This window comes from Taudactylus pleione, unplaced genomic scaffold (assembly GCF_031769625.1).
Source record: "Taudactylus pleione unplaced genomic scaffold, aTauple2 ptg000479l, whole genome shotgun sequence".
Lineage (NCBI taxonomy): Eukaryota > Metazoa > Chordata > Amphibia > Anura > Myobatrachidae > Taudactylus > Taudactylus pleione.
The window spans coordinates 760882-787256 of NW_028284881.1; the positions used below are offsets into that span (position 1 = coordinate 760882).

Consider the following 26375-nt stretch of genomic DNA (forward strand, 5'->3'; position numbering starts at 1 on the left):
AAGATGTATAACCAGGGTGTGGAAGTGCCTATTCCAGGATCCCATTACCTGCATATTCATTGGAAGTACATGGCAAAACAGGCCCACAACTGTAAATTCAACCCAGTAGCATGGCCAAGCAGTTTTTATCCTTTAAAACGGTTCAAGGAAAAGAATACAGCACAGTTGCAGTGCATAAACCACTCTCCATACCTGGCAACAAGGAAAAGGATACAGCAGAGTTGTAGTGTATAAACCACTCTCCATACCTGGCAACAAGGAAAAGGATACAGCAGAGTTGCAGTGCATAAACCACTCTCCATACCTGGCAACAAGGAAAAGGATACAGCAGAGTTGCAGTGCATAAACCACTCTCCATACCTGGCAACAAGGAAAAGGATACAGCAGAGTTGCAGTGCATAAACCACTCTCCATACCTGGCAACAAGGAAAAGGATACAGCAGAGTTGCAGTGCATAAACCACTCTCCATACCTGGCAACAAGCAAAAGGATACAGCAGAGTTGCAGTGCATAAACCACTCTCCATACCTGGCAACAAGGAAAAGGATACAGCAGAGTTGCAGTGCATAAACCACTCTCCATAGCTGGCAACAAGGAAAAGGATACAGCAGAGTTGCAGTGCATAAACCACTCTCCATACCTGGCAACAAGCAAAAGGATACAGCAGAGTTGCAGTGCATAAACCACTCTCCATACCTGGCAACAAGGAAAAGGATACAGCAGAGTTGCAGTGCATAAACCACTCTCCATACCTGGCAACAAGGAAAAGGATACAGCAGAGTTGCAGTGCATAAACCACTCTCCATACCTGGCAACAAGGAAAAGGATACAGCAGAGTTGCAGGGCATAAACCACTCACCATACCTGGCAATGCATGTTTTTTTATTTGTTAAAATAACAGCATTTTCTACCACCATTAACAAGTATGGGCAGGGGCGATGCAACACCGTTCTTCCACAAGAGTCGGGCATTGGCACACTCAATGCCTTGGTGAATTTTCCCAAAAGATTGCCAACAGGGCCCTCTTACATCGGTCTGTTATAATTCAGACTAATTTTATTACTGTTTAGTGTCCAACTGTAAAGTGTGATGAAATATTCTGGTGCTCATTATAATAACAACAATAAACATAGGCCATGCTGGACATAATTAATGGCCTAAAGACTTTGTAACGGACTTTCCATTTTTAGGGCCACTCTACCTGGACCTCATGGCACTGGAGTCTGGCAGAGCCATCTAGTGCTGGGTACACACTTAGGAGTATATTTACTAAAGTGAGAGTGTTTAGAAGTGGATACAGGGGCGTTTCTAGAGAGGAGGGGGCCCATGTGCAGTCTCCGACACGGGCCCCCTCCTCTCCGCCCGGAAGCGCATTGAGCTGTGCGCGGCCAGCGCCGGAGTTTTAGACTCTGGGCACTAGAGTGTGCCCAGAGTCTAAAGTGTATGTACAGGTCACCGGGAAAATGGCCGTGGGGGCCATTTTCCCTGTACGGCACATGCGCAAATGACGGGAAAATGGCCACCGTGGCCATTTTCCAGTTGTTTTACAGCGCCGGACCCCTGCGCCGGCGTGGGACTTCGGAGAGGTAAGTAATATTATGGGTGCAGGGTCCCCCTGGAACCAGGTTCCCATTATACACACCAAGCACACCATATCCTGCACCGATTATAGATACTCCATTGAGTGGATATCTTGATTATAGCAACCAATCAGAATCTAGCTCTTACCTTCTAGAAGGTGCTAGTTAAATGTTATGTAGAATCTGATTAGTTGCTATAGGCAACAACTCCACTTCTAAAAAAGTCTCACTTTGTTAAATATACCCCTAAGTGTTCACTCCAGCCCGAGGTAGGGCACTGAGGTGCTGACAGGGCTTCCTGAAAAGGGGAGGGTGTCTGACTGGGGAGGGGGCATGTTCTCGAGACACTGCGGCCCATGGGTGTGAACAACACAGGACAGGCTGCTTTAGTGGTGCGCTGCTATAATGGCAGGACGCATTTTGACACTTTAAAATCATGCAGGGTGCAGCACCCTGCTAAAATAGCCTAGCGGGAACATTATGCACTGTACAATATATTGTTCAGTGCATCTGTAGGTGTGTACACATGATGTATCTGTGCACGACGTTCACAGATATATTGCGTCGGCCATGCAGTGCAGCACAGCATATTTTGCGCATCTGTCTGTGTGTACGGACAACTGAACTATATGCTGGCCGCAGGAACTGCTGACAATGACATCAACACTGCCGACTGGTAAGTGTGTATGCACAGGCACATACAGATGTGCACACGTACAGTACATCTATTCATCGTGCGCTACAAGTCGTGCCACACTTAACGCGGGAGCCCAGTGTGACTCGGTAGCGCCGAGCATCTTTTCGTGCTTCTTTTTAACTTCAAATGCGTCTTATTCTCCCAGCTTCTGATGATTAAAATGAAATGCAGCATGCCTATATTCTGTGTGTGACTGCGAGTGTATCTAAATTCTAAACACTACGTTAGTGTTACAGCTGCTGACACTGTAACGTTGCATTTCGAATGCAGATACACCCGCACTCGCTCAGATAACATAGGCATGATGCATAGCATTTTAATTAGCTGAAGCCGCTTACGCTATCTATTCGCATTATTGTGCGAAGACGCTTTTGAAGGTACAAAGACGCACAAAAGACGCTCGGCGCTACCGAGTCACGCCACAACATGGCACAACTAGAAGGGCTTTTTAATGCACAAAGAGGCTTGATGTATGTGGACCCATCTGTACTTACTAAATCAGTTGGTGGGTCGGCCGATCCATTCGCCATGTGTGTACCCAACACAATAAATTATCCTAAAACCCATTCACCTCAAAAAGGTTGCAAAAAAGTAGCATGCCACGTTTAATTACATACATGTTCACAGCAGTCAACAATAAATGACTGTAGCTTTCTTTATTAATACTTCTCCTAGTTGAAAAACATGCAGTGAACCAATTTGAATTTAAGAATATATCTACTACAATAAATTAGACAGCTGGAACTTTTGGGCTCCTGAGATTTAGAATGTGGCCTTAGGAATCAGAAATTAATAATGAGGGTTGATGTGATCAGAAAGGGTCTCGTTATTATGTGCAACTTCCCGGGTCGTCTAGTGACCTACAGCGATATCACTGAGTAAATTACAGTGTTTAGGCGAATATCATTAAATGAGGTATAAATTATTATTATTATACTGTATATATTAAACAGTGTACTAGATTAAGTCCTGTATTAAAAACATCTGAATGTAACATTTCCAAAAGTAACCTTCTGTAGTTCAAGAGCTACAGTGCGTATATCGCCACATGTCGCTGGCATATAGGTAGCAATAGTTTGAAAGTAAACCGCGCTCAGTGCAGAGTTTGTGACGTAGCTGACTGGTCAGCCGCAGCAGCCATTCAATCAGGCACCTTCAGCTACAGTGAATAACTATTGGACTACAACGAGCCATGAGTTTTAAAGATCTTTAAAATAGGTTTTTCTTGAGATATGATGATAGTTCACTTTTTGGCGACACTGTCATTTTGAAATTACATTTTAATTCACACACCTTAAAACTAAACAAAAAATGTATGACAAATAAAAACATGGTTTTACTGGCAGGAAAAGGGATGTTGGAGAAATGTCCTAATTGTGTGGCGTTATCTTTTACAACCATACCGGGACTCTATAGCTATCAAGCAACACACAGAAAAAGGCATTATTTAGTCTGCCAGTTATTTCGCTAGACAACACAAGGAAAAAAAAGATGCCAGCCTGGGCATACAGTATCTATAAATGCTATAACCATCTTTGTCCTCAAATGCCAGAGACAGTCTCAGGTTTTAAAGTTTTGTCCCTTAAAAAAAATGTTTTATTATTATTATTCTGACCAACTGTTCAATGTAACCTCTATTACCCTGAATATTTATTACATTTTCTACAATCTATTTTTATTGTACAATTTCACTGTTTAATGTGTGATGAAGATGAGCATTTAAAATGCAATAAAATGATGGATATTGTACAGCTCAAAGGTTAGCTGAGTCAGTACAGTGCACGTCATGCTTAAATGCCTCTGTCAGTAGCAAAGTGTCTCTGGGAATGATTTTAAAATAATGGCAACTATGTACTAAATACAGGTGTGTGCAAAAAAAAAACAGTCCTAATACTACTACAGTATAATGACCCCATATTCCAAAGCAGAAATAGGCAATCTGGTGGATCTACAGCTCCCATCATGCTCTGCATGCCAGAGGCCAGCATCAGTTCCACAAGTGCTTAACAGCTATAGGACCAATACCATAAACAATTCACAAACATATTGAAATGGTTGATTTGTTAGTGGTCCGGAACCTAGCTGTATAACACCATGTCATGGCATTACAACATAAAATGAGAAACAATTATTCAGTAAACTTTACATTGTAATAAGACACCATAATCATTTAACAATAAGTCAGGCTGCGACAGGTGTATTATTAACCTCTGCTCCCACTCAGCAACTAAATAGTTAATTATTCTACCACTAACTGAAGCACCATTTCAATAAAACTGTTATCTGCAGAGTACAGGTTATATAGATCAAATATTTTGCATACATTTGCTGCACCTTATTACACACATATAAATAGGATACTGTGCTTTTATCCCTTACAGGATAACTCCACGTCTTCATAAATGAATCCTTCCCTCCAATCTTCTCATTTGATGAAGCTATATCTCTAGCCCTTTTCCATCCATAAACTTCCCCCCCCCCCCCCCCATCTCCTCTTCCTACGCACCTAAGCCGATTACAAGGCAAGCAGCTCTGTGATATTTATATTGCAGCTGGTAAGTTCAAGCAATTACAGTACCTCTGAGTCCTAATGGCCAGGCCGTGACAAGAGCAGAGAGACAGGTATAGAGCACGCCCCTGAATTATTTTCTCCACCGTGTGGGATTTTATTTCAGTCTTTTAAGTGCATAGCACCAGCTGTGTGCTAAATACATAGCAACTGCTGGGGTGAAACGCGCAGGAATATATATATGCTGGCTCACAGGAAGTGAAACAACTAGATAATTACTGTATCAAAAGAAAAAGCTTTTTTTTTTAATGAAAAGAATGTTTTATTGTACATAACATGTCTGGATTTTATTGTTTAAAAAAATTATAAGATGTGACTATAAACGTAATAAAAAATAAAACACACATTACAAAGGCTACAAAGGCTAAACGTATCTCCTTTCATCAGGACAGAACTGAAAAATAAAGACTTCTTGACCCAGCAGTAGGCAATTAGCGATTCCACAGCTCCTACTGAGCTACAGCTGCCAGATTTTGACCGACTGGAAGATTTAAGTTAAGTACTCGAGAGTATATCCTTACTAAAGTAACATTATAACCCATTTACAAGCAATACATTTCTTTGCATATTCAGTCATTACACATATTTAACCCCTTCCTGAGCAGACCTATTAACATTTTGCTAGGATATTGGTATAAAACTATTTTATGCACATTGCATAAGCAAAATGGGAAAAGAAAAAACAAACTGTCTGACTAGTGGTAGTTTGCTTATGTGCAGCTACCGTCGTGGTATTGCTTGTAGTGAGAGGGGGAAAATATTTTTGTGGTTAGAATTATCCTTCAAAGCTTGATGCAATGACGGGGTAAAATAATAAAGTAATTCTAATAATCCCTGCACGAAAACCGCACTACTTGAATTCAGGTGAAGCAAAAATGCATCGGAAGTGTTCTGCTTGGCTTGCCTTCAAAAGGTGTACAGGCAACTGCCCAAAGAAAGTTTGTTTGACATGCATGTATACTATCAGGGCCAATAACGGAAGATGGCCCATGCATGTATACTATCAGGGCCAATAAACGGAAGATGGCCCATGCATGTATACTATCAGGGCCAATAACGGAAGATGGCCCATGCATGTATACTATCAGGGCCAATAAACGGAAGATGGCCCATGCATGTATACTATCAGGGCCAATAAACGGAAGATGGCCCATGCATGTATACTATTAGGGCCAATAAACGGAAGATGGCCCATGCATGTATACTATCAGGGCCAATAAACGGAAGATGGCCCATGCATGTATACTATCAGGGCTAATAAACGGAAGATGGCCCATGCATGTATACTATCAGGGCCAATAAACGGAAGATGGCCCATGCATGTATACTATCAGGGCCAATAAACGGAAGATGGCCCATGCATGCATACTATCAGGGCCAATAAACGGAAGATGGCCCATGCATGTATACTATCAGGGCCAATAAATGGAAGATGGCCCATGCATGTATACTATCAGGGCCAATAACGGAAGATGGCCCATGCATGTATACTATCAGGGCCAATAAACACGAAGATGGCCCATGCATGTATACTATCAGGGCCAATAAACGGAAGATGGCCCATGCATGTATACTATCAGGGCCAATAAACGGAAGATGGCCCATGCATGTATACTATCAGGGCCAATAAACGGAAGATGGCCCATGCATGCATACTATCAGGGCCAATAAACGGAAGATGGCCCATGCATGTATACTATCAGGGCCAATAAACGGAAGATGGCCATTGCATGTATACTATCAGGGCCAATAAACGGAAGATGGCCCATGCATGCATACTATCAGGGCCAATAAACGGAAGATGGCCCATGCATGCATACTATCAGGGCCAATAAACGGAAGATGGCCCATGCATGTATACTATCAGGGCCAATAAACGGAAGATGGCCCATGCATGTATACTATCAGGGCCAATAAACGGAAGATGGCCCATGCATGTATACTATCAGGGCCAATAAACGGAAGGTGGCCCATGCATGTATACTATCAGGGCCAATAAACGGAAGGTGGCCCATGCATGTTGTAATCTAGGAAATTGTTTTTCCACAAACTTTATTGTAACATAAGAATACTAAAATCAGTGATAAAGGTCAGCTTGGCTAGAAACATTTTGGTACAGTTTACACAGAGAGGGTATTGTGTAATCTTTAGAACAATCTCCACATGTGGCAGTAATTTAGCCAAGAGTTTACGTTAATGATGTGTTGTGGGAAAACTTGGAGATTGCAGTTATGGTGGCTGTATATGGCTAGGTAGGTCTAATAAAATAGTTTAAAAAATGTAAAAAATTTAAATTTGAGCAGACACACACACACACACACACACACACACACACACACACACACACACACACACACACCACACACACACACACTTTCTTCAGTCTAGTAACTTGGCTTTTTTACAGGCACAACACTTTACCAGTAGAGTCTTGTCCTTTTTATCTCCCTTGGATTGGAATAAGAGATTGGACACTGCCTTCCTGTCTGCTGGCTGTTCGTATAAGGCTATATCTCTTTTTTATTGTCTATTAAGAGTTCCTGACTTTACGGGAACATTCTCCATGGGTATCACTAAGTGGCAGACCTGCTTTCCGAATCTAAAGGAAGCTAATATTTTGGGCACTCTACAGTATTCTCTTCAACATTGATGGCTACAACCTATAGAGAGATGTTCTACAGACTATTTTTTAGGGGTTACTTTTCTCCCAAACGTTATCACCTAATTGGTATCGCAACCTCCTCTGCATGTCCAAAATGTGCCCATTTGGAGGCATCTTTATATAACTGCCTATGGGACTGTAGGGTCATTAATAGATTTTGTTTCGAAGTGAAGAAATATGTGCTAGCGGACCTAATTAATTATCTTCCATTAAAGCCGGAATGGGCAGTATTGGGATATATCCCGGGGACAACAAGAGCTTCTACGGGTTGTAAAAAAGTATTATTGATTTATTTTGGTTGTAGCTCAAAAATATGTTTCCTGCAACAATGGATTCCTCCTACCCCTCCTTCAAAGAGAAATTATTCTATATTTTCAACATGGATTGGATTGACTCTTCTCTTAAAAAAGAAAACAGAGCAGTTCTTCTCAATCTGTGAAAGCTTTATTGATACTTTAAATCCTGAGATTAAAAGACAAATACAACAATGTTTCAAATCAACACAATGGTATGAAACTAGAATACTTCTACAGCAAGGGTAGGGAACCTTTTTCCTGCCATTTTGATATATATAAAACATTTTTTCGCGGACCTGGTCCATGCTACGCTCCCTCCATGTGACGTCACATAGGGCGGGGCCACAATCACCGGTGATTACAGCAATGCCCAGCCCATCCTGAGGATGCTCCAGGGAGCTGTAAGGGCAGCGGTGTGACCGTCTGAAGAGTCCCAAGGACGTTCCTGGCGGCATTGCTGCATAGATTCTGGCTGCAGGGTGCCATTATAGGCACCCTGCTAGCCAGATGAGGCTAGCAGAGAAAAGCGCAGAGGGCCAGACCAAATGCCTTGTACCGCCTCCGGGCCTGAGGTTCCCCATCCCTGTTCTACAGGATCCCAAATTAACTAGTACATAAAAAAAAAGCAGGGATGGCTTAGGCCCGGGAGTGCATGGCTCATATCCCCCTTCCCATCTTACTCCCCCCCTTTCTTTATTTTCGCTTTCTTTTCTCCCCCCCCCATTACCCGTTTTCTATCTTTCCTCCTATTTCTTTGATTATGTTTCAAATCACTACAATATTTTCTTGATTATTCTGCAGTTGATTGGTAAAAAGAGAAAATGGTGGTGAAATTATCTCAAAACCACAGGTTAAATGTACTGAGGGCTGTCACTTTTTTTTTTCTCTCTATTGGTGTTTTTATATTGTGAATGTGACAAACTTTTGTGATATATGTATTTGTGTATTGTATTGTATTGCGTCTACCAATTCCAATAAAAACATTTTTGAAAAAAAAAAATTGAAAGGCACATATCTGCACGGATTGATAGGCTTGGTACAGACTACATGATGTGTGTACCCAGTGACAGGACGACACATTGGAACGATACATTGCGCCATCCATACATACTGCACAATGCTGTGTATGATGGCGTGATGTGCCATTCCATGCTGTATTTAGCAGCATGGTGTCATTTATTACATTGTCCCATCTTGCAGATCAGATGGGGAGACGCAATGAGCGACCAACATGAATGCGCAATTGGGAGCACACACTATGCAAGCATAGTTAATATATATTGCTGGGTCACAAATAGATATATTGAAACTATGTTCTACCGGAGGAAGTTGAGGACTGCAGTTGAGAACCACTGCCTTACATCATCAATCTGCTACTGTCAGACACAGCTCCGCCCTCACTATTCACAAAACAAGTGGACAGGTCGCTGCAATACTCTGCATCTCTGTAAACATTATAATAATTAAATAGGCAAGACGTTGTTCTAACCCTGGCCATTTCAACACCTTAACCTCTTTGTCATGTTTCTCAAGTCATTCTTGAACAATTTTTGCAACATACAGTACAAGGGCACATTATTCTACTGAAAGAGGTCACTGCCATCAGTGCATTCCGCTGCCATGAAGACATGTACTTGGTCTATAACAATGTTTTGGTAGGTGGTACGTGTCATAAAAACCATCAGTATGAAAGTCAGGCATCAACATGAATGCCCAGTAGAACACTGCCTCCGCCATCTTGCCCTTTTCCCATAATACATCCTGGTACCATCTCTTTCTCAGGTAAAGGCCGCACGCGCACCCAGCCATCCACATGATGTAAAAGAGAAGGTGATTCATCAGACCCGGCCACCTTTACTATTGCTCCATGGTTAAGTTGACGCTCATGTGCCCATTGTAGGCGCCTTTGGTGGTGGACAAGGGTCAGCATGGGCACTCTGACCAGTCTGGGCTAAGCAGCTCTGACCAGGCCAGAAAACTGCCATGCACTATGTGCTTTGACTCCTTTCTATCATAGACAGCATTAACTTTTTCAGCAATTTGTGCTACAGTAGCTCCTCAGTGGAACAGGACCAGATGGGCAAGTCTTCACTCCCAACGCGCATAAATGAGCCTTTGGCGTTCATGACCATGTCGCCAGTTCGCTTCTTTTGACCGATTTTGGTAGGAACTAACCACTGCATACTGGGAAAACCCCCACAAGATCTGCCATTTTGGAGATGCTCTGACAGTGTTATCTAGCCATCACAAAGTTGATCAGATCCTTACACTTGCCATGTTTCCTGCTTCCAACACATCAACTTCAAGAACGGAGTGTTCACTGGCTGCCTAATATATACCAGCCCTTGACAGATGCCATTGTAACAAGAAAATCAAACTTCACCTGTCAGTGTATTTAATTGGTGTATGTACCTATGCAGATTAGCATGATCCTGACACCTGGCATAGGTGGGCAGGAGAAGGAAGGGGTGTTCTAACGGAAGAAGGAGTACAGTATGGGCATGTTCGCATATTTGTGGACACATGCAGTCAGGACACAGACGCATTTAAACTTATACCCCTTTTACACCAACCGAATAACCCGGGTTATTGCCAGGTCAATCCGGGTCGATGCTCTGTGTGAACGACTTCCAGAAAAATATCCCGGGTTGATTTACCCGGGAATCTTACTCGGGTTGAGAGCAGGGTTGAAAACGGGTTGTTCCCGTGTCATGTGGCAGTGTGAATGGGTGCTACCCGGATTATTTTACCCGGCTACATTCTGCTATTAGCTGATTGGAGCTTCTGGGGCGCTGGCAGATGATGTCATTTGTCAGGGCCCTTCAGAGAGATACACACGCAGCCATTACTTGCCTGCCTAACCTTCTGCACACAGCCTGAACCACAGCCTGACCAACTCCCACAAAACGCAGGCTGATACACAGGCTGCCACAGTCAGAACTGCAGCCTGCACCATAGCCTGACCAGCAGCTCCAAACGCAGGCTGATACACAGCCATAACAGCAGCCTGACCCACAGCCTGTTGCTACAGCAGCATGTGTGCTGCATCGAACTGGACCGATGCCGATATCCGAGAGCTACTGCTCATCAGGGCGGAGGAAGAAATTAAATGCCAGATGACCGGCACAGTGAAAGATGCAGTAGTGTACCACAATATAGCCAAGATGCTGGAGTCCCGAGGGATAAAATGCACGCAGCAACAAGAGGTCAATAAATTGAAGGCCTTGCGTAAGCAGTTCACTAAAGTGCACGATTATAACCGCAACAAAAGTGGTGCAGGCCGCAAGGAATGGGTGCATTACCAATTGTGCTACAGCGCTTTCAAACCCCAGAGCACTGTCCTCAATTGCGCCATCCTGCTCCAGCCAGCAGGAAGATAGTCAAGAGGTACCGGCTACACAGGTTACCCTGCCGTCCTCACAAAGCAGACCAACATCACAGCTGCTACTGACCGATGAGCCTGGAGAAGGTAGTGGGATGGATTCATCTGTGAATGCTGACAGTATCACTACCACCATAGGTAAAGGTAGTTGAGACAAGCTCAGAGACTGCGCCCCCTAAAAAGACCCCTCCGCTACGCGATAATAGTAAGTATTTTAAAAAAGAAAAACACCCACATCTCACACACACACACACATTACATTCACTTAAATCCAAATGGTAACTGTTGCAGAGTGCTGCTAGCGTGCAGGTAGATAGAAGGCCACAAGCACATGTACGCAAACACCACTGCTATCTTTACGTCGGCTCAGTGCATATTATATATATTTTTTTGTTTTTCCCCTTTGCAGTCTACAATGTGCCACCCAGAAAGAAGAAGTTCAACAGGTCGGAGCAAGCGGCTAGAGTGATGACTTCTGTGATCATGGAGCATCTCCGCGAATTGGATGCCGACATTCAGAGGCAGGAGGATGCTAGATTGGATCGGTTTCTAGAGTCCGAAAGGGAAATGAAGCAGTCATTTATGAGGCAATTAATGGATATGCAGGAGAGACAGATGTCTTTTTTAGAGCGCACATTTGCTCGTGGTTATCCCAACCAAACACAGCCATTACCACAGGCCCCAGTGTACCCAGAACACAGATTTGGGCACTGCAATATGGGGTCCAATTATTACAACCCTAGCACTAACCCTAACACAACACAAACAAACCAAGAGTCACCACAGTATACAGTGTATAGGTAATTGCCTTAAACATGGCCATTTAAAATAATTTATCGTTGTACCAACCGGTACATGTTCTATTTTAGTTTTTTTTTATGTTGTGTGGCTAAAATTATAATGTTTATTGTGTGAAGGCACTTTTCATTTTTTTATAACTTTTATAGTATATTGTTTTCCCCGCACGGATCGGCACTTTTCTTTTATACTGGGCATACGATGTTTGACATATGTTTTATACTTTTTCAACAATCTGAGAATGTGTTAAAACTGTTCTATTAAAAAACACAATATATGCACATGGTTAAAGTGAAAAAAAAAAAAAACTTTAAAACCAAATAAACCAAAAATATGTTTGGAATATGAAATTTTGCCTTTTTATTTTAAATCAATGGGAAAAGCAGGGATTACCCGGGTTCAGTGTGAACGGGGTAAACCAGGGAATAACCCGGGTCAAGTTGCAGTGTAAACGGGGTCTGAAGCAGAGTTCGACCCGGGATTGACCAGTGTTCAAATTCCAGGGTCGGACCCGGGATTTTGGTGTAAAAGGGGTATTAGGAAAGACGTACTATTTGCAGGTGGACAGGGGTGGGTGCAAATACCGGATGACGACTGATGACCGCCTCTGATTGGCTGACTGTGAATGTACCACTGACAGGTGCTTTTTTTTTTGTTGCTCAGGCATAGATTACGCTTTGTGAGCAGTTAGCATAATCTACTGGTGCCGACCTGCAATGCATGTTGTGGTGTGTACGCTTGAGTATATGGGCTTAAACAAGCTATCATTTTTTTTTTAGCAAAATTTATGCCAAATTTGTGGCCCTTAATATAATCAGCATCACTGTCTCTCTGAAATGCATAAACACCCTTCATTCATACAGGGAACAGATCTTTAACCGTGGCCAATCTTCCCTCTAAACTGTTATACATACCGGTAACCTATATTTCCAGTAATTGTTTATTTATTGAAAATAGTAATTAAGAAAAAAATAGTTTTTCAATAAAGAATCTTTAATAATATTCATCTAGGCACAGTGGAGTGATCAGACTGTACATGCCGTGACATTATGTCATTAAGCACTTTCTTCAGTAGCAAAACACAAGCAGACTTTATGCACATGACATTAAATTGTGATAAGAAGGAAGAGAAAGGAAATTAAATCACTAATACACAAGGGGTTTAATCAACTACCTATAACATGCAGGATCTACACTTTACATAGAAGGACTACATTTTACTAGATGACACCACCTGAAGAACATGCATCTGTAACACTAATGGAGAGAATTCACTACACTGCAGTTTTATGTGATCATCAATACGTACCTTTGTCTGTTTTTTAATAACACTATAAAATGTGTACTAGCTATATGACCATTACAGCAAGAACAAGGTTACCATATGTTATTTAGAAACATGCAAATCTGAATATCTACATCAAAAGCGAAATATGCAGCACTTTATAATAAAAGTAGCTTTACAGTTGTATGTGTAGTCACCTAAACATCATAACAACGTCATTGTGGTGTATATTACAAATAGTACTTCCTCAGTGTTGAAAGCAACTTCTAACAAGTTAAATACTAACCAAAGTAAGTTTTTTAACCAAAATTTCCAAACAAAATTAGCAACAATAAGTTAGTGTGCTAGAGAATGTTTAAAAATAAATATTTAAAAAGGTCATGAAATAAAAATTTGTGTTGCATACAATGATTTTTAGGTGAAGACAAAGACACATAGGTGAAAATGCTTCTGGTTTAAAAATTGTAGTTATTTTTGCTGTATTCAAAGGCTAAAAATAAACTGACACTGATGGAATATAGTCAAAATGTATGTACAGGTTGAGTCTCCCATATCCAAATATTCCGAAATACGGAATTTTTTTGCATGACTGAGAATTAAAAAGCACTACAGACTTGCAGCTGTGGACTGAGCGCTAGACTAAAGCCACCAAAAAAAAATAAAAAATAAAAATATATAGTTTTTTTTTATAAAAACGGGGGTGGGGGCAAGGGTAATCATGTAAAAAGAATTGAAGTAACAAAAGGTAGAAATAAGGATGGGGAAGGGTTAGGGCTGGGGATGGCAATAGAAAGAGTGAAAAGCCAGAGAATTAAAAACAATGGGTCATATGACCACAATGGTTATAGCCTCTTAGGGACTGGTTGGGGAGGCCAATTGCTGGTATGGTCCAGTGTTGTGGAAGTGCTGTCCCTAACTTACCCTATACTGGGCTAGGACAGCTTTTTTCCTCTGCAGGGCGATGTCTTGCAAGGAAGCAGTAATTCTTTCGCTGCGGTGGGAACTGATGACAGCAGATGCCAGGAGTTTTGTGGTGTCTGGATCCAGTTGCCTTGCCTTCTGCCCTTGTGTGGCCCCCTCTTCTGCATCCAACACATTTTAAATCAATAGATTCTTTCTCCTTGAGACACCACAACACTCCCGGCATCTGATGTCATCAGTTCCCATCGCAGCGAAAGCATTACTGCTTCCTTGCAAGACATCGCCCTGCAGAGGAAAAAAGCTGTCCTAGCCCAGTATAGGGTAAGTTAGGGGCAGCACTTCCACAACACTGGACCATACCAGCAATTGCTCCCCCCCCCCCCCAACCAGTCCCTAAGAGGCTATAACCATTGGGGTCATATGACCCAATGTTTTTAATTCTCTGGCTTTTCACTATATTCTCATCCCCAGCCTTAACCCTTCCCCATCCTTATTTCTACCTTTTGTCACTTCTGTTCTTTTTACTTGATTACCCTTCCCCACCCATGTTTTTAGAAAAAAAAAACTATATATATATATTTTTTTTTTTTGGTGGCTTTAGTCTAGCGCTCAGTCCACAGCTGCAAGGCTGTAGTGCTTTTTAATTTAACATTCATTACTGAGCTGCTGCATACAAATTTCAAGCGCGGCTCACTATCTATATTTTTGCCATGACAGATAATAAAACCTTTGATTTTTTTGATGGTTCAATGTACACAAACTTTGTCTAAGGCACAAATTATTAAAAATAGTGTATAAAATAACCTTCAGGCTGTGTATAAGGTGTATATGAAACCTAAATGAATTTCATTTCCGTAAACAAACTTTGTTTGAGCCACAAAATTCTTGAAAATATTGAAGAAAATTACCTGCAGGCTGTGTGTATAAGGTGTATATTACACACAAAAGCATTCTGTGTGTATATTTGGGTTCTATTCCCAAGATACTTTATTATGGTATGCAATTATTCCAAAATACGGAATAAACATTAAAAAGTTATATTATTAACATCAGGAGATTTTGGCCTGGGGCTTTATCCTGTTTTGCATTTGTCATTAATAATGTGTAATTGGGTTTATGCATATACCCTTAATTTTAAAAAATTAACTCCAGGAATCCCAAACAGTAAAATTAAAAAAAAAAAAAAAAAAAAAAAGCCACGCCCGCATCTATAAACAAATGATAAAGATCAGGAAAATGCATATAAAATGTGGACAAAGTTGTATAGTACATGGTGCCATAATACGAACTGGTTATCTACACACTGAAAAAGTGTAGGCAATTAGTTTCTAAGCTCAAAAATGAAGCTTATTCACTAAAAACTAGTGACAGCACTGAGACCTGAAAAGCATTTACAATTTTAAGTGTATTTTGCATCCATGCATTTAATATGTATTTTGCTAATCCTCCATTTTGTATAATAGTTCTGAGTATTGTTTCTACTTCCCACTGAACCTATGCAGAGCTTAGTCCAAAATGGCTGCCACACCCACTGTGGATAGGATGAACAGTACGGGGGCTGATGATTATTTTGTTTGTATTTTGTCTTGCTCATTGATATTTTATTTGTACTGCGTTTTTTGTATTTCCTCACTGTAACTTTTGTTGTGCGCCCAGGGTTGCTGACTCACCTCAGTGTATAATGTGATATTACCCTCAAACTTAAAGTGCCTCAAGTACTATTGGAGAAAAGCACTGTATAAAAAAAAATATTATTATTATGAGGAACTTTATCTCAATGATGTTCCCATTTTCTAGTCAATTCATAGTCTGAATAATATTTCAGCACACAAAAAGGCTGACAACTGTTGTGGATAGGTCATAGGCCCACTTAAAAATAACCTTATGGAATATAGTACAATCGTAAACCATATATATATATATATATATATATATATATATATATATATATATATATATACATACATATACACACACACATACATATATATACATATGGGAATGCTTTGCTTACAAAAGTATGCTAGTACTTTATATAATATGTATGTATATTGCTAATTCAAACAAACAACATTGCAAAAAACCCTTACCTTAAAAAAAAAAAGTTTTAGTCAAATCTGAAACAATAAAGAACATATTGCCCACTCCACTAGCCATATGGTAATATATGAAATAAAATTTAAAGCAATAACCATATCATAATTTTTAAGCCCTAAAAAATAAAAATAGCCTTTTGTAGAAAGTTAGTCGTGCATTACAGACGATGCTGAAGAAACTCACAATTACTTTTAACCATATGAAAAGCCAGAGCTTGTCTGTCTTTTAATGAGGTAGCATTGAATATAAATGCTCCCATGTTGGATCCTGTTAAAATGTTAAAACTAAATATAAAGGTTGCCTTATATGAAATATCATTCACTAGATTTTTTTAGATATAATTTTTTAATATTTTATTTGTGAATTAATTTAAATATTTTATTTAATGGTTTTAAATTTTATATGCAGTATAACCTAGTTCTGGTCTTTGAGTCTAATAATGTCAGTCTCAAACGGTTAATAAATAAAATGGCCATCACTCAGCTGCATAGCAAACATAGTACAAAGCATATCAAGTTCTCAAACAGTACATTAGCGTATTTTAAACATACACAGTACAGGGGTGTTTTTTATCCAGAAAAGTGAAAAAAAAAAAAATATAAATGTTCCTGTTTTGTGATCATGTCATACTCCAGACATGTCGACCAGATTGCCAGCGCCAATGAGTGGAAAGATTGGTGAATTTAGTATATTTTAGGCATGGTGCTTCAAATAATGAAAAAATGCCTTATGTACTGTAATCCTAATCATTCCAAATAGTAGCACTCTGTATATAAATATGTAAAAGGGTCAAAAAATATTATAAATATATTTTACTATTATATGGAAGCATCTGTATACATGTATACATCATTAGGGTCAGTGAAGACCTGTAACCAACATTTTGAGCAAATAAACTTGATTTTTTTTTCAGCTCTACAGGATATGTACTGGTTATAAGATGTGCAAATATAACATGACTGGTCAGTCTTTAAGATAAAAGCTTCCAATTAAAACTTGTTATTAGACTTTCCTGTCCAATGTGGTGCTGTATTTATAACTATATTGGCAAAGCAGAGGTCCAAAGGATATTCATGATGACTGCAGAACAGAGTTCTATGCCAGTAATTAGGATTTCTCTACCTTAATACCAACACGAATAGAAAGATTCTATTGATCGGCATTGGGTCCTTGTCTTGGGAACACAGTTAGATTCAGCTTTGTCTCAGATCTCTGCAAAGTAGTGGGGGCTGTGGGGATGCTGAAATATTAATTTCCACTTTAAAAGCCTGGAACTCATAATAGGACATACTGGGGAATGAAAGATTAAATGTTACAGCACCAAATATAGACCATTTTGCATGAAATTTGCAATGGTGACATATTACAACAAGGATATTTAAAGCAGGCCGTAGGCTAGCTTGAAAAACATTAACCTACGCATTCCTAGCTAGACAAAATAGTCTACCAATTCCAAGCTTAAAAGTTTAAACCCAATTCAACAAAAACACTTTGAAGACGCATGACTCGAGTTGTCAGCCTTAATCTAGCACTACAGTTGCATGTAGCTGGAATACATTATTTTGAGCAATCCGCCACTTCACACTGCTCTTCCTCCAAATATGTTTGGTCTGACCCCCTTTTCTAAAGATCACAGAAATACAATGACATAATGGATTCATAGATTTTAAAGGATTAAACTAAAAAAAAAAAACTATTTTGATAGGTGGTAGAAAAGAAAAAAATAAAATGTAATGTCCATTTTTTGTTTTAGACAAGTCGTTTCCTTTTCCCATCCAAACCCAAGTAGGTCCAGCAACTAATACCTTTGTCTTATGAAGAAAAAAAAAAGCTAATCTCAGCACTGATTAATTACAATCACACACCAGAGCTCCTCAGTGATAGAACATTTTGGAGATGGAACATCACTATTTTGTCAAATGGTTCTGTGCGGCATGTTGACAATACCCAAAATATATAAAAGAAAGAAAATAATGCTACATACTGAAATTAGTATTTGGGTATTACAAAGGCTCAGCAACGAGCAGTCAGCATGTTGGTGATTGGACACACTGGTTCTGTAAAATTATCCTGACAACCAGCATTTGTGGTGTTTGCAGAGCCTGTGTGCTGGAAGCAGAGACCCTGGTAAGCACTGATCATAAAACACTGGTAATAACTAGTTTACTTCTTTATCGGGCCAGAGGGGAAAAAAAAAAAACCTGTAAAGCATCCATGCACAACAAACAACAAACAACTGAAGAAAGGCAATTTATAGACAACGGCAGTGCCCAAGGTGATGGTAACAGAGGACTTGGTTAATTACAGTCAGAGTACTGGAACTGGCTGCTATATCATCAGGACAGCCATGTAAAAGAATGCTCCCAGCTTCCTTTCAGCAGCTAGAAATAAGTCCCTAAAACAAGGAAATATGCCCCATTTCTACGTTTCCATCATACTATTATATTCAAGTTACAAATTGTTGCTTTGTTTTATAGAGATGTGTCCTCATACAGCTAAACAGTCCTTCCAGTCACGCCATGCCGTGGCGTGACTCGGTAGCGCAGAGCATTTTTTCTTGCGACTTTATACTTTCAAATGCGTCTTATTCACACAGCGAATAGTTTGCACAAGCAGTTTCTGTTGATTAAAACGATATGTGGCATCCCTATCTTCTGTATGCAACTGCAGGTGTATCCGCATGCGAAACGCTACGTTACAGTGTCAGCGGCTGTAACACTAACGTAGCGTTTCGTATGCAGATACACCCGTAGTTGCACACAGAATATTGGCATGATGCATATAATTTTAATCAGCAGAAGCTGCTTGTGTCAACTAGTTGAATCACTGTGCGAATAAGACAAATTTGAAGGTAAAAAAATTAGCACGAAAAGACGCTCAGCGCTACCGAGTCACACGGAGCTCCTGCGTTTTGTGTACTGCATGGAGGATAGATGTATGTGGACACATCTGTACCATCTAAATGAGGTGGAAGCATTGATGCCAGATATGGTCAAACAATAGGAGAATGGAGTCACATGGCAAACTGCTTTATGACTATGGAAGAAATGATACATGCAGAGAAATGTATATATATTAAAACCTAGGCAATCTGGATAGGCCTCGAAAACACTTAATAATTAAACAATAAACTCTCTCTAACTGGGATTTTTTCTATTATATGTCATTATAGTGTATTATGTACACTCCAGGCAAACCTGTCCTTCTATTTGCTTTCACCTTTACTCTTTCTAAAACTATTTGTCTAAGTGCTTTATTAGCCCTTGATTTTATTATATTGGTAAAAATGAAATATACAGAATAAAACATTATTTGAAGTACTGTATTTACTAAAAGTGAGAAAGAACATTACAACAAAAGGACAGTGCTATGAATCAGGGCTACTTGTGCGTCCAATTTTTTTTTATGAGAGAAGCACTGATCCTTATTATAACATAGGTAACACCATATAGCGCCCATATCAGGACCAAATGTCACCAATCACAACCAGAACTTTGTCAAATATCTTCAATTTAACCTTCTGAAACTCTGAGAAAATAATCTACATATACAATGAATGATAGTGCGTAGTGCTTTTATAGAAGCCAACTTGTATTTACCATTTAGTGACATAAGGTCTGATTCAGAGGATGTTGCTAAGCAGTAGCAGCTGTGACTTTTTGCAGTAGCTACTGGGAAATTACGCTAATGCTGCAGCCATGGGCTATCTATTGAGACGCCCAACGGCTGCAGCTCTAATCCGCCATAGTACACACAGAGACGCACCATCAAACGATCATCAACAGCACCATCGGACTTCTGAGCGGAATTTGACTTCCAGGGTCAGAGGAGCTGCGTCTTAGACGCAGTGACCGACACCAGCACGCCCCGTTGCCTCGAGCCGAGCCGCCCTCCCCCTTTTAGCATTTATCAAGTACATGATAGGTACAGTGGAAGCTGATTGGTTGCTATGGGTAACGTCTTCACTTGTCCACTCTTTAGCAGGTTTGACACATTTCCCCCACATGTTTCACAAGCTTATTGAGGTGGCTGGAACGGATACATTTGATATATTCTTTGACTAAGTACACAAGTAAACAGCCAGGGATATATTTACTAAAGTGCGGGTTTTTAGATTTGGAGTTGTTGCCTAGCACCTTCTAGAAGATAATAGCTAGAACCTGAATGGTTGCTATGGGCACCAACTCCACTTCTATAAGCCCGCACTTTAGTAAATATACCTCTCAGTGTTAGCATTGGACCCATGGAATCAACAAGATAAGACTAGGTTCTGTATGTTTTATCTTGCTTTACTCAGGACTAACTTTTTACTATTATCGGTTATGAACCAGTTCTCATTTGTCTCGTAACACCATCCATACCCTATGTGAATGGCATGCAAATGTAAAGATTGTGTTATTTTTTGTGCAATCTTTCTTGCATACTGTTGATACAAATAAAAACACACATATACATGTCTCTGAAAGGACAATAATGTTATACAGTACAATAAGAATCCACAGAAGTATAATATAAAAAAACAAAAGCTACAAGAGAACATAGTTGTATCTGTTGATTTCTTTATTGTGAAAATTAAAAAAACTTTTAACATCCATTCAAAGTGTATATCTGCTGCAGAGGCCAGGGAATAGGTTCCACAGGGGTCACATTAAACACTGCACATTCTCACCTTAGTTTGAATAAAACATTGTTCAGAAATGTGAAACTCATGGATAAAATGTATAAAGAAACTGGAAAACCGTTGCTGTAACCAATAGCAACCACACTGTGTTTTGCCATTTAATTGTACCTGATGTAATTGATTCTGATCTAATGCGGCACCTTTATTGTGTTCTGAATACTGTGCACAAGTTTTCATAAATGTTTTGCCGCACTGATTTATTAGAACGTCACTAAGTATTCAGGCCAGGCATTTTAGACCAGGGCAGTTTTCAGATAAGTGAAATGCCTGCTTCCTGCCAAATGAACACTTAAATGGACATGAAGGATGTTCTTAGATTGTTTGTTCTTGCTGGCTCCTAAATTATTAACATGTTAATTATCAATTCTAGCTAATGCAAAGTGTATGTAGCCTTAAAAAACAATGCGGTTTAGTCAATTAGAGCAAAAGATTGCTTCTCATATGCTGTCACTGTGCTGTGTAAACACAGACAAAACAGTCACCTGTGCTATGCAAAGCCTGTGTTATTTAGAGAGGATAGAAAATGCAATATACACCTCCACATCCAATAACAAATGTGTGATACTGATATCCTTCCTATTTAATCTTCATAAACAGGAAATATTACAGAATGTTCTTTATGTGCATAGATAACAGTTATTAAAAGGAAAGTAACGATGTATATATCATGTATATGTATATTAAAAAGTTACTTTGCATTACAACAAACACGTAAAAAAAACAACATATAACATGACCATAGAAGACGCAATTGTAACACCCAGATAGTGGAATAATAAACTGGGTGCTGACCACAGAAACTTTCTTGATCAAGCTTTATGTTTCTTAATTCCTCTTGACCCCAAAGTTCCTGTCACACCCCAGGCAGAGAGGAAAAGACCCCATAAACAATATACAGACAGTAAGGCCACACAGAAATTGGGGACACTATTGAATATTAAATTATGTTTCTTTATTAATCAATTCCTGGCCATTGTTCGTCTGCTAATAGAAACCTAAAAAGTTCTGACAGGTTTTCTTTAAATAAAGTTTGTATCAACTCATAGGTGTAGCACAGTCACAAGACCAATACTGAAGAAATGTAATAATGTAAGAACCCTTTCTTAACCCTATGTTCAATAAATATATAAATATATTAAAAATTAAAAAAAATATTAAATGCCTAAGAATTCAATAAATATGTAAACTATGCTACAGCTATACACTATTCAGATCCATAAATATCTGTAACCATTGTAAGTTAGTATCGAAATCATAAATAAAATATAGTTCTCTTCACGAGTGTAGTTAGCAAGGCCATACATTTGCAGGTGTAATAGCGTTCCTGCTAGGCTGTTTCAGCGGGGCGCCGCGCCCTATTTCTATAGGGCAGAAAGCACCTTGTCCTCCGGCGCGGTGTCCAGCTGAAACAGCCTGCGGGTTCTGTCCCCTCCCGCGGGTGGGGAAAAATGGCGGTGCAGCGGTCACCGCCGGTGAATGGATGCCGGGCGCATGCGCCCAGCATCCATTCACAGTGGCCACTGCGCTTGGGGGCTGCCCGTCATGTCCCTAAGTGCCGGGCACGCCCCCAAGTGTGACAGTGATGCATCATAAAGACATGCCCCCTTTCCAGGCGCGCACAGAAGTGCCCTTTCTCTAGGTCAGGCGCCCTGCCTGGCGCCGGACCTAGATTGAACACTTGGTGTAATCAATTCGGTACCAGATTTGGGGAGGTGCACATATTGTCTTCTTTATGATGCGGCCGGTCATTAGATACTGTTTGCATAACGCTTTCCTGTAGCGTAAACAGTCCCTCATGTAAACAAGGCCTCCTAGTCTGTAGCTGATTTGCATCCAGTGAGTACGTTACTGCCCAGCTCTGCGATTCCACTACTCTGGTCAATGCACTTGTCTCTTCTCTGCTCTTTATATTTACTTCTGCTGCTGTCTCCTACTGCAGAAAATGCTTTCTCTCTTAGTATTACTGCCAAATACAGTGTGAATCTAATGGCTACTGTGATGATACACCGTAATTATGCAATATAACTCACCAGCTCTATATGTAGGAGAGCGCTATTGAAACTGCACCTGCAACAGGATTTGTCCATCAGAACAGTCGTGCACAAACCTAGAGCTGGCACTATAGATCACCGACTGAAGGTATGGAAAAAGTGCTGCTTGTAATGTATATGCAGCAAGTATCAGTGTTGGGGAGGTCCATGTATGTACCCGGCGCCAGCAGCTGAACTCACCGGCAAAGGTACGCGAGGTAAGCTGGTAACACCTGGGTCAGGAACTGGTGACTGTGTTCAGAGCTACCATCAGAAAATGTGGAGCTCAGTACACATGTTACAGAGAGGGCCACCCTTATCCTCTCCTCCCCAGCCTATTGGACACAAAGTCCAATGAGCCCAGTCACCCACAGAAAGCATATATACATATATACTTGCTAATCTTTTGGCTGCCAGTCAGGCAGGTCAGCACTGCGGGCTCGACGGAGTTGGCCGGGTCTGACGGCGGCGTTGGGTGGGGCTCGGTGATGATGGGCAGGTTTGGGGTATGACAAGGGTATGACACGTCATCGTAGCCCGGCTCCCTCTATGTAATGCTGAGATTACCGGAAACAATTGTGTCATCGGCCGCCTGTGCCGCCCACTTCACTGGGGAAGTGGGTGGCCGCGGCCAGGTGCCCCCAGCCCCCGGGAGACTTGTCTATCTTTCTGGGTGGCCGGGAGCACCATCTGATTTTTGGGAGCCTCACGGCCATTCTGGGAGGGTAGGCAAGTATGATATATATATTGAAATATGTGTGTTAAATAAAGGAAGATGTGACTGAAGGTGCTTTTGGAGGTGGCCAGATGGAAGGGGAGTAAACCACTGAGGAGATAGAAGAAGAGTAAGCTACAAGCGACAATGATTATAAACAGAAAATTGACAGGAGCATCTGAACAGCGCCCTTTGCCGTGGCACATGTCACACCACCCTAGTTATGGCCCTGATTAACACATCCGAACATAGAGGTTACAAGTCGAACCGAGTCCCGGCTCCGGTTTTCCTGCCAACTTCGGCTCCAAAAACTAGGCGAAACGTAATTTTCCTGATGCTGGATGATGCGTGTTGGTTTACGTCATCCTCTTGGTTTCTGAACCCGCCTAAAGGCGATTGCGGTGGGGGGGGGGGGGGGGGGTTGTAGTATGGCCAGCATCTCTTGCAACCCTTGTCAGGAATACTTGGCTATTAACATTGTATTCTTTTACTGCCTTTTCTCAGTTGCTGCAAAACAGCTCTCGCAAGGCCACATCTCTCAAGCTTAATTTATTTACTTATTCAAATCAATCATTCTTTCTTACCTGCCTTCACTACATACTCCATTTCCCTGTACTACCCCTCAAGGGCTCTAAGCTAGTATTTGATTAATGAAAACATTCTATAGTTTAGCAATGTATAGTTTATATTAAACTGCTATCCTGTTTGCCACTGCAGTGCCACTCTGTTTCCTAGGTGTGCTATATTCTTTTTTTAAACTGCCATGTGTTTGTACTGCTGCTTTCTTGTTTAGTTTAGCCAGTCAGCTCGCTGCAGCCCTTGGCCAGTATGGGCAAAAACAATATTGTAAGCTGTGAGGTGGTAAAAATTGACAGGAAATTAACGTTATTAAGGTTAATACTGTAGGAACAAATTTAGGCCCAAATTACATGATTTTAGCTGTTTAGCTTTTCTTTTTTTTTTTTAAATCCAGATCCAAAACCAAAATACTTGATGGTGGTTTTGGTAAAACCAAAACACGATGATGAATTAGAACCAAAATACGGAAGTCCATGCACATCTCTACTCTATATACATTCCTGCTTGCAATTTCTAGGCGTGTGACATCTTCATACAACTATGCAGCAGAATTATAAAGTGCCAATGTTTGCATGAGTAAAGATATTCTTGTCCAGTATAGGCTATTCCCACCTGCAATACCAAAATAAACTCTTTAAGCCCAGTTTTAGCTTTATTCAGAGTAGCTGGTATGGCCCAAGAGTTTGAATTTGACTCTGCCAAAAATACCAAGAGTGTTCCAGGCCGATCTATTTCAAAATATTTTGGTATTTATTTGTTACTAGTTATTTATATAGTGCACACATACTCCACAGCACTTTACAGAGAATATTTATTTGTCCATTCACATCAGTCCCTGCACCAGTGAAGCCTACAATCTATATTCCCTACCACATATAAACACTACCACCCATACACTAGGGTTAATTTCTACTCAGTAGCCAATTAACCTATCAGAATATTTTTGGATTGTCGAAGGAAACCAGAGTACGATGAAAATATATAACCAAGAGATTATTGCATAGCTGTTTTTCAACGGGAAAAAGTACACCAGGAGCCATTGTGAAGGTGACAGTGATTAAGTAGAACACATAGGTAAGCCTTAAGGCTGATGTGCACTAATCTCCCATAGGGTGCTGAGCATCATGCGTGAGCAGTTTAGGAATAATTGTAAAACTAAAAGGTTAGTTATGTCCCATTTAACTCATTCAGTGCTGGTAAGCACCAAGAGGGTGACGGAACACTGTGTTTACATACTGCACTACAAGGGTTTCAACATTAGTATATAATCAAATTGGGGGCATTAATTGATTGCATGACATTTGTGGCGGTTAATTGTTGCAGTCTTAGAAGAGGCTGTGATGTAATTAGGAGGAGTATTTGCAGCAAACTTGCTAGATAGAGAAGCTGCTCTGCAGGACGTAGCCTGTGATCAATATACTAATTTACTAGGCTAGATTCTGCTCCTAATCATGTATTGCACTTCAGCAAGCAGAGTCTCTCAATCAGCAGCTGTCCGCTTTTTCACACGATTCACAGTGACCTATCCATAGATCCACAGAGGGAAATACGGTCTGTGATACATCACGGCTCCTGTTTTGGCCAAAACATGTATAATATAATGTATAAATTATTCATAATGTGAAAACGAAAAGGTTTCATCTGTCGGGCGTTGCATAAACATATACAAAAGTCTTTTAGATTTTTTGCCAGTTCAGTACAAAGTAAATTATACAGATGCAAACAAATATGAAATGTCACGGATTATCAAAAATTATTTTTAGAATATCCCCCAAGAACGCCAGCTTTCGGGAAGTACCCGCAAATATTAAGGATCCCCTTGACGTAACATGGAGGGTCTACAATATCTGCTGCAGTCCCTCCATTTCCAACAGCAGAAGAAGCCCTCGTAAGTTTCGAAGAGGGCTGCTAGGTTGTTGAGGAGTTACCAAGCTCCAAAATGCAAAACACTCTGGAGCTTGGCCCCGGCAGCTAACGTCACTTTTACTCTAGTCGTTTTTTCCTATGCAAGGAGCTGTGTGAGTCGTACAGACAGCAACATCAGACTACCTGCCTAAGAAAGGCTTGCAGATGCCATTGCAGG

General features: G+C 40.5%; 1 protein-coding gene across 10 annotated transcripts in view; it reads right to left on the reverse strand.

Annotated features, from left to right (window-relative positions):
* The window catches only part of PITPNM2 (phosphatidylinositol transfer protein membrane associated 2), a 371894-nt gene that overhangs the window by 266388 nt on the left and 79131 nt on the right, over nucleotides 1-26375 (reverse strand). The gene's annotated exons all lie outside the window — the stretch shown is intronic.